Here is a 9,630-nt window from a genome sequence, read left to right as displayed (position 1 = left end):
TGATTAGAACTTCTCCTTAAAGTGGGTACCCGGTGAAGTAGCCACGGCTAGCCTAGGGGGATATGAACTTCCTCCCCACGCCCCAGACATCCGCTGCCGCCTTTCTCCTTTTCGTTCAAAATTTCTTTTGAAAACATAAGAATTTGGCATGCTTCTCATTCTCGTTGCTTGGTGACTTTACTTAGCTTTCAGCGCTTTAAAGAGGAAGCGTAACCAACAGTACAATCCTATGTAGAGTTCATTCATTCATTGAAAAGGATGGGTTTAGACCGGAGTAACTCTCCTTAGGATTGCACCACAAATCTCTTTGGAGTTCTACGCAGGCCTGTTCAAGGAGGCTTCACTTCTAGAATACCGCGTTTAGGATTGTAACTCTCTGTTAAGTCTTCTCCCCCTGTCATCAATGTGTGACTAACCACATTTGTATACCGCTTTTTGGCCAAGGCACTCAAAACGGTTATGCTCAAAAATGAATGAATGAGAGAAAAGGGGTGGGAACAGCTGGTCAGGCGTACTTAAAATTATTTCTGTATTGAGCTTAGCGATTCAGAATCCAAGGTGGGTTGCTGAAGTGTAGCGAGGGTACAAACTAAATACAGCTTTTTAGATGCAGATACGATCCCATCAGTGGACTAAGAAAAGCAAGATGGCTTGCGAAAGTGCGGGGATTGAACCAAAGTCACATTCAAATCTGGATTGCTATGGCGTTCCTTTTGCTAGCCATTCCTCTTATTTATTTATTTAATTAATTTATTTGGATTTTTGCCCCTGGCAAAGCCGGGCTCAGAGCATGTAACAGTCACTGGGGGGGATCCAACATCACAGCATAAAATTCAATATAATACAATACAGAGCAAAATCAATAAAACTGAACAATAAAACCAGTAAGGCCCATTAAAACCAGTTGGTGCACATTAATCGCACAATGGAGCCATGGTGAGTCTGGGGGAAATCAGTCAAGACCCCACCAAAGAATCGATTAGATGGGACAGAAAACAACAACAAAAACAGAAGTAGTTGTGGGCAGGGAGGGCAGCTATGATATATCAACAGTCGCTGGCTTCAACCCTAGGCCTGGAGGAACAGCTCCGTCTCCCAGGCCCTGCGGAACTACGTTCGGTCCCGCAGGGCCCTAGCTTCACTAGACAGAGTCGAAACAGATTCTTTTGAAATCGGTTTGAAATTACACGCGAGCAACTGCGTTTAGGCTGGTCTTGTTGTAAAAAGTACACACGACAAACGCATTCTGGCCCACCGGAAGGGAGACAGACATCCCATCGCATTTTATTCTCAAATGTTTTGCAGCCGATCTACTCAGGAAGTAATTCCAGTTGAGTTCAGCCAGAGTAAGTATGTTTAGCGCAGCATCTCCTGGTCTAATCACATCTCCCTGGAAGCAAACTTCATTAAAAAAAAAAATTACAGGTACAGCTCTCTCTCTTACACGAGAGAGTAAATACACACCTTATAGTAAACACCTGGAGATAACTTTCAATTGAAATCAATGCGATTTACTTCCCATTAGATGTCAATTAAGATACAGATACATCATTTTGCAAGTAGCGATTCACATACAGTTTATATGCAATCGCATGTAGACACATCCGCCCAGTACCAAAGCATGTTTATTCTGAAGCAAGCCCTGCAAGATTCAAAATCCACAGGGCTTAAATACGACAGCGCTCCTCTAAATAATATATTCTTTTGCAACAGATGGAGCTTCTCTAGAAAGAAATGTTTTAAGTTACAACTTGTGTCTTCCTGTTGAGGGAGAATGAATGGATTTGCCGCCCGATGCCACGCAAGTTGATTCACAAGTAATCTCCATTTACCTCCAATACGATTTTACTCATTAGTAAGTATTTATAGGATTGCAAACGTGCAGCAAATTGTACTCACTTTTACTCATAATGAGTCCCACCGTATTGAAAGGATTTATTGGAAAGTGTGCATAGGATTGCAGGTTTATGCAGGTGGTTTATCTGCTAACAGGAAGAATTGAGTCACATGGTGTCTCCTACCTATTTACAAAGGGCTCAAGAAAAAAACCCCACCTAAGCGTGGTGAAACTTCTTGCAAAAGGACGAACTTCTATCCAAAGCGTAAAGAAAGACTAAAACTTGTCCAAAACTGAGCAGTTTAAATAAATAAACAAACTTGCTACAGGACGCTGTTTCCCCCAACAAACTTCTTCTGAAAAGAAGCAATATCTGTAGCTTTACCCCTCTTTGAAATACAGTCTTACATTTATAACGCCTGACTGAGACATTTGTTTATTTTGGAAGAATGATTTTGCCTTAAGGGTGCCCAACGAAAGAAAGAAAGAAAGAAAGAAAGAAAGAAAGAAAGAAAGAAAGAAAGAAAGAAAGAAAGAAAGAAAGAAACTTTCTAACTCGGTAAATTAGTTGTGGTTAAAGTGAATGGAAATACAAGGGTGTTGCAAGACCCTCCTGGGAAGGCATTTGCATCCCCAGCTGACCCCGGCCCGGACAGCCCCACAACTTGCAGGCGCAACCCTCGCGGCTCCCCTCCCTCCCGTTGCTATCAAGCCGACTTCTGAGCGAGGCCTTAGTTCAGATCCCGGGCCCTCCTCAAGAGAAGCCCACAATGCAACAGGGCCGGGAGGGCTGGCAAAAAGCCGCAGGAATGTCACTGGGCCCTCAACGGTGTCCCGAGGTTAGACCAGAGCTCGAAATGGGGCATCTGCGGTGAAACGTGGGAGCGGAGATTATAGGTGTGCGGCGTGTGGGTGGGCCCTTGTGCGGTGCGATGCGTTCCTTACCTCCCTACTAGAGCCCGAAGAATCTTCTTCAGTCTTCCGAGGTGACTTCCACCCCTCTCCTCTTCTTATCCTCTTCTTTTTCTTTCTCCCTCGCTATCTTTCCTCCTTCCGGCAGCCGGGAGAACCCACCGACGTTGGCTTGCAAGATCCTGGAAAAGAAATGAGAATCGCACCGCACCGCGCAACTTGCGCGAGCCCTCTTTTGTTCAAAAGCGGCAGACATGCACAGTGAAAAGCCCCCTTCCGCTTGCAAAGAGTTACTCGGGGAAGTTCTCCTCTCGGGCAACTTCCGCGGGGAAGGGGGTATGAACTGAAGCCTCCCGCGTGTGGGATCCGCGCAAAGGCTCTGGTTTGCGAGGCCGGAGCGCCTGCGCTTCCCCGCAGGCCAGTCCTCGGCGACGTTGAACGACCCCGCAGGGGAATTCCCACGGCCATTCCACGCTACCGGTTTGCACCAGTTTGCAATTCTTCCCTTCCGATCCCAAAGGAATCTGATTGTCCAGCAATTCGTGGGGCATCCCTTTGCCCACTTCGGGGTTTTCTTCTCTCTCCCTCCCCTCTCCCCTTTCCGACAGAGCGGCATTCTTTCGCATTGCACCCAGCCAAAAAAAAAAAAAAAGAAAGAAAGCAAGAAAAGAAAAAGAGGTGGGGGGGGAGGGAAGAGGACTGACGGATGGCTCTTTAAAGCAGAAGAAGGCGAATTAACCTTCCATTACCGCCGCGCTCAAGCATGACAAAAAGGGCTCCGTTGCGTGGTCGGTGACGTCTCCGTGTCCTATAGGTGCAGGCGCGGGTGAGATAGGAGCCATCGCTTCGGACCCGCTTGATTTTATTGGATTATGGCTGGTAATAAACAGTAATATTTAATTTGTCCGCGACCACAAATCGCTCTCTAGCCCGGAGCCTGTCTCGCCTTGACAGATTCCGCGCGGCGCCCGGGCCAGCGACTGCGCTCCCCAGACTCGGAGGGGTTGGATCCCCCCCTCGACCTGGAGAAGGGAAATCGCTTCCCAGCCTCTTCCGCTCGTCTTCCGAGTCCCTCTCGCAAAGTCCCGCTCGGCTGGCCGAAGGTGAGAGAAATCGTTAGGCAGAGCCGGCTTCTTGGAGGGGGGTGGGGAAGGGGTTGGTTTCCCTGGCATGGGCGCTGTTTCGTGCAAAAGGGACGGGCCCCGTCCAACCCGAGTGGGACCCTCGCCAGTCCCGTGGATTTAAGTCCGGGGTCCCCTGTGCCGTCCCGAGAGGAGTTGGGCCCCTTCCACTGACTTCAGTGGACTTTGACAGATGTCACTTTGCTGGCGACGGGACTTGGAGGGATTGGTTGGATGGGGCCCAGACTTTGCAGGGAACCGACTTTGGAAGGAAGGCACTCAGCGAACTCTCCGGCTCGCGTCCAGGACGCGTTTTAAAGGGGGGATATTTTATACGGTAGGTGTGCCTGTTCACCGTCGCTCAGTATTCTTTTGTGTGAACTGAGAAAAAGAATAGCTTAATTAATTATCTTGTTGATGGGGGGTGTGTGTGTGAGAGAGAGAGAGAGACTGCGAGACAGACCCGCGCGTACAAGCATCTAGAGTCCAGTTTGCAGTTGCACGTTCCATCTGCTCTGCCTCTCAGTCGCTCTCTCTCTCTCTGCTTGCCAAATACAACTTGCAGAGTTGGGCAGAGTTAAGGAGGCCCATGGAACATCGCAAGGGCCAGGAGAAGCTTGTTATTTTACCCCAAAAAATAAAATTGATTTTTTTTTATTTAATGCAGAATACTTTTGGACTCTGGCAAAGTGCAATGAAAACAATGCCCTTCGGGCATAAACGTATATGCAACATTTCTTCAGGGGATTTAGCTGAGAACTTTCAAGTGAAGAGAGACAGAAAGACATTTCTTTGGCCATTTATGCACGGGAGGTTTTACCTTGGATTTGCCACTCTCTTGATGCACATTTTCCCCACCCGAGTTCTCAAAACTTAAAAATAAGCCCCCGTGCAGAGTTTTGAGAATTCGGATGGGGAAAATATGCATCTAGAGAGCAGCAAGTCCAAGGTAAAACCTCCCATGCATAAATGACCTTCGTTTAGCAAATCTGCTAATGTTGAGTGGCGCGGAGTTACTTCTTTATTCCAAAAGTAGAGGATTAAAAATGGAATCCGGTTGATTTTGCTGGATTTTGCCCTTGTAATTTAGACCAGTGAAATCCATGAAATTTGCTTTCGACCAACTTTATTTAGGTTCAGGCCAAATGTTCAGTTTTCAGAAAGTTTACTCTCTGTAGCATTAAATGCACACACCCTCTCACTGTGACCTATAGTGAATGCTACCTTTGGAAATGAGCACTTAGCTCAGATGTGCACATAGCGTTAGCAGAAGTATATAGATAGTATTGTATGCATTAGAGCGGCGCACGTAATTATGTCTTCTGAGCATCGGGAACGCGGTTCCGATTGCTAGAACGGGTGTGTGGAGAGAGACAGAACTCAAGAGCAATGTAGAGGTAAAGAGAGAAAGGCCATTTATGCACGGGAGGTTTTGCCTTGGATTTGCCGCTCTCTAGATGCACATTTTCCCCATCCGAATTCTCAGAACCCTGCATGGGGGCTTATTGTTGAGTTTTGAGAATTCGGATGGGGAAAATGTGCATCTAGAGAGCGGCAAAACCAAGGAAAAACCTCCTGTGGGTAAATGGCCAAATAGAGGATCGCTACAGGCAGAGATGAAAGAGACAGCAAATAAAGTCCGAGTTAGAGATGGGCAGAAAGCTAAACAGAGGTACAAACAAAACACTACACACCATCAGTTTTTGTGTAGAGATAGATAGGGACAACCTGAATAACAAACGCCTCATATCACACTCAAGGATTGTGCGTGAGTCTGTGCAGGGTGCCTGAGTTTATATTAAAATATATTCTGCGCCTGTAATTCAGGAAGGATGTAGAAAGCGTGTCTTCCTCTTGTTTTGTGTGTGTGTCTATCATATGCACCAAATATATTTGCCTAAAAGTGCGTAACCCAATATATTTACCTAAACATAGACACAAGCACAGAGGCTGCATTTCTTCCCCCACGAGGGATTCTGCAGGCTCGGTTGCTATAGCTTTTCGAGTCCACACGACTCGGAGGAAACTTTGCAGTTGGTTACCGGCGATGCGCGGAGCCAGCAGGGGGAATCCAAGCCTGCGAGACTTTTCCCATTCGCCTCCAACTTGGAAAAGCGATCCGGGCTGATCGTGGCTTGCAGACCGGCTGGATTTGCCTGTGGTGGGGTAGAGGGAGAGGAACGAAAGACTCCGGTTTGATATCTCAGTCCAGGGAACCGGCAGGCCCGACCAAAGACGAATAGAAGGAAGACATTCTGGCCCATCATCGCCAACCTGGCTCTTCTCAGACTGCAGAACGCGACAGAGAGGCCGTTTATCCTGCTGTGACCTATTCAACTTTGCCCTCAAAATAATACTTTAAAAAGGGGGGGGGAAAGAGACTCGAAAGACAGATAAAACACACGCAGAGCCTCGGGCCGCTCTGACGGCTTGATTATTTTAAGTGCGGCTGGGCTCTGGAGCCATTGTATATATTTCCACCTTATGAATTCCTTCTGCTTCGAGGAAGGTGGCTGGTTAAGCGGGGACGAAGGAAAGTTTTCCTTTGTTGACTTTTCTGTTAAAAATGCAAATGGCATTCTTCGTTTTGCAGGAAAGTAACTCCTTTGAAAACGAGCCAGGGCGAGTGCCAGGAGCGAGCTCCTGCGCTCTGCCTCGGCTCTCTTTTTCTATATTTATCTCTCCTCTTTTGCTATATTTATCCCTTCTCTCTTTCTATCTCCCCCTCCTCCCCTTCTCGACTCGCTCTTCGCCAGGCGAAGAAACCAGCCGCAGAATAATACACTGACGATTTCTACACACGACCCAATCTATTTTCCTTGACTCGGGGGCGGTAGGGGAGGCTGGGGCGGGGAAGCCATTGGTGGATGGTTTGCGTTAGAAGCTCTCTGCCCGTGTGCGTGCCTGCGCGGGCGCGCTTGCGCGTCTATGCTTTCCTCCTGAAGAACGGGGAGGGGAGGGGAGAGAGGCCATTTCTCAAGCTCCCAATGTTCCTGGTAGAGAAAAATGGATCGAAGAGAGGCGGAGGGGAGGGGGCGAAGCAGGGAGAGAAAGGCAAAGGGAAGGAAAAAGGGGGGGCAGCGATTTTTGACGTCTCTTTGTGCCTTGTTTGGCTGCAAGAGAAATACGCTGGGGAGAGGGGGGGAAGGAGAGGGGGGGAGGGAGCCCGAGGAGAGCCAGCCTCCCGCTGCAGGATAGGCGCTGGTTGGCCAAGCGCAGCAGCGCTCGCCAGCGACGCTCCGCGGCCTCTGCCTGCGCGCATTCGGCTGGCGGCTGGCGGCCCGGCCCTCGCTCTCCGTCTCGCTCTCGCCTTCCCTCTCTCTCGGCTCGCTCTCGCCCTCTCTCCAGCCGAGCAAAGGCTAACCCGTTCCGGCAGCAGCTCCGCCACCGACTCCCCCACCCCCCCCAGCTTCCTCCCGCCCTTCCTTCGGTTTCCCTTTGTGCGCCTTGAATTTGGAAGAAGGGGGGCTGGGGCGAAGACGAGGGGCGAAGCGTCTCCGTCGCTTTCCGGGCAGGGGGAGACCGAGGGGGCTTCGTGGCCGCGCCGCCAGGAGGGAAGAGCGAGGAAGAGGCGGCGGAGAGCGCGGAGGTTTTTGGACCGGGGGGATCCCTCCCCTCCTTTTTTAAAATATATATATATATATTAAATGCTGCTGCCTTAAGGAAGGTCTCTGGACTCGGAAAAAAAGGCCGGGAGATGTCCGCGCCGCGACGGGGAGCCCCGTGAGAGGCGCAGGAGATGCGGTGATCGCTCGGAGCCGGGCAGGAGAAGGTAACGGATTCTCTGCGGCCTCGGCCGGAGCACAATCCGGAGCGAGCGAGCGGTTAGCCGGAGCGGAGCCTGAAAGTAGATTTCTGTGCGTGTCAGAGAAAGGCCATTTATGCATTGGGGGGGGGGTATTGCCTCGGATTTGCCCCTCTCGAAATGCACGTTTCCCCCCACCCGAATGTTCACAACTGCCAAACCAGCCCCCCATGCAGAGTTCAGGGAATTCAGATGGGGAAAACGCGCGTTTGGAGAGCCGCAAACCCAAGGCGAAGCCTCCCGTGCCTAAACGGCCAGAGAGAAAGAGAGAGACGGGGGTGGGCAGAGAAATCCCAGCCCCCCGCCATACGCTGACCCCCCCGAGAGCCTGCTTTTATTAACCTGGGAGGGGGCTCGCCTCCTTGGGGCCAGGCTCCGAGAAGGGGGAGACCCGGCCGGCCGGCGAGGCCCTTGGCGGGTGCGTGCGGGCTCGGGGGAGCGCTCGGGCGGACGCGACCCCCCTGCCTTCCCCGCAGCGCTGGACTCCCGACGCTATGGCTGCGTCGCTCAGCCGCCTCCTGCCGCGGCCTGGTTCTGTCAAGCCCGATTTCCTCTCCGCAGCTCTGGGAGGCTCGCCGGCCATTCTTCTCGGCGCCGGGCCCACCTCCCCGCTCGCAGCCTTCTGTTTAATGATGCGGCGAGCGGGAGACGGGCGGCGGGGAGAGCTGCGGGAGCTCCTTCCCCAAGCCAGCAAACGCACGGCAGGCTTTGCCTGGGGTTTTTGCCACTCTCTAGATGCACAATTCATCCATCTGCATTCTCCAAACTCTGCATGGGGGCTTAGTGTTGAGTTTTCACCGTTTGGCTGGGGGAACCCTGCATGTAGAGAGCGGTCCGTCCAAGGCGAAACCTCCCGTGCGTTTTCGCCCGCTGAGAACGAGGGAGCGCTCCGCTTCGAGCCTTTGTTGGGTTGACGCTGCACGCTGGACGGCCGAGTTTGCCCTTTTCCTATGCCGGGGGGAAGTAATCGAGGGCTCCTCCGCCACAGGAGGCGACCTAGACTGGGCTGGAGGTTTGTGTGTGTGGGTCGACCAGATGCTGGTTCGGTGCCCCCCCCCCACCAACCGCTGGATGCGAACGGGGCTCACCCGCGATCTGACCCGCAGGCACCATCCGTCGACTTTCGTGCCTTTAAGGCATCCCCCTCTCGCCACGCTCCAGTATTTCCGAGATGAAGGGTGAAATAATATTACCCCCCCACACACAATACACACAGCTAAGAATCTTACCACCACCACCCAGGCACACACAGCGAGAAAAAGTCTGACTTGTTCCCCAAACTGGAAAATTATTCCTTTGAAATAATCTTTGCAGCCCAGTTATATGTTAACTCAAAAGTTAATCCTATTAATTTCAATGAGATTAATCGATACTCCCCCAATAAATATGCATAGGCTTTCAATCTGTTGCTGGACGGCATTTTTATCTGAGGTGAATTGAAATGCTGTTTCCACCCCTGTCCCACGTCCCCTCTTGTTTCTAGGTTAAGTTTATAAGAAGGAATTTTCTTTCATATTAGCTAAGTGTTGCTAAGAGGACCGAGGTGTGAGCTTAGCAAAGAATAATCTTGTTGTGTGTTTTTTAATTTTTTCCAGATCATCATATTAATCACGTGCTTTGATTTATACAGAAAGCTGAATTGTTTAAATTTTCAGTAAATGTTATAATAGCTTAGCATTGTGTTAAGCATTCGTTTTTGGTTGTGTTTGATCCACTTAATTTTTTCAAGGTAATATCCACCCTTCCTTTGATTTATTAAAAATGCTGCCGATCTCTACATCCCATCTTAAATCCCTGGAAAGTATAATGGACATTTTTCTCTAAGTCCATGTGAAATTCAACCTGGTCAATAGCCAGATACTACAGAACTCTGCTTTATTCTTTCCATTCAGTCAGTATCCTTCTGCTTTCAGTGGGATACCTCTCCGCAAAAGTAGCCGTATTTTTTTTAATGA

The sequence above is a fragment of the Euleptes europaea genome, chromosome 13 (assembly GCF_029931775.1).
Source record: "Euleptes europaea isolate rEulEur1 chromosome 13, rEulEur1.hap1, whole genome shotgun sequence".
Taxonomy (NCBI): Eukaryota; Metazoa; Chordata; class Lepidosauria; order Squamata; family Sphaerodactylidae; genus Euleptes; species Euleptes europaea.
This window is presented reverse-complemented; position numbering follows the sequence as displayed.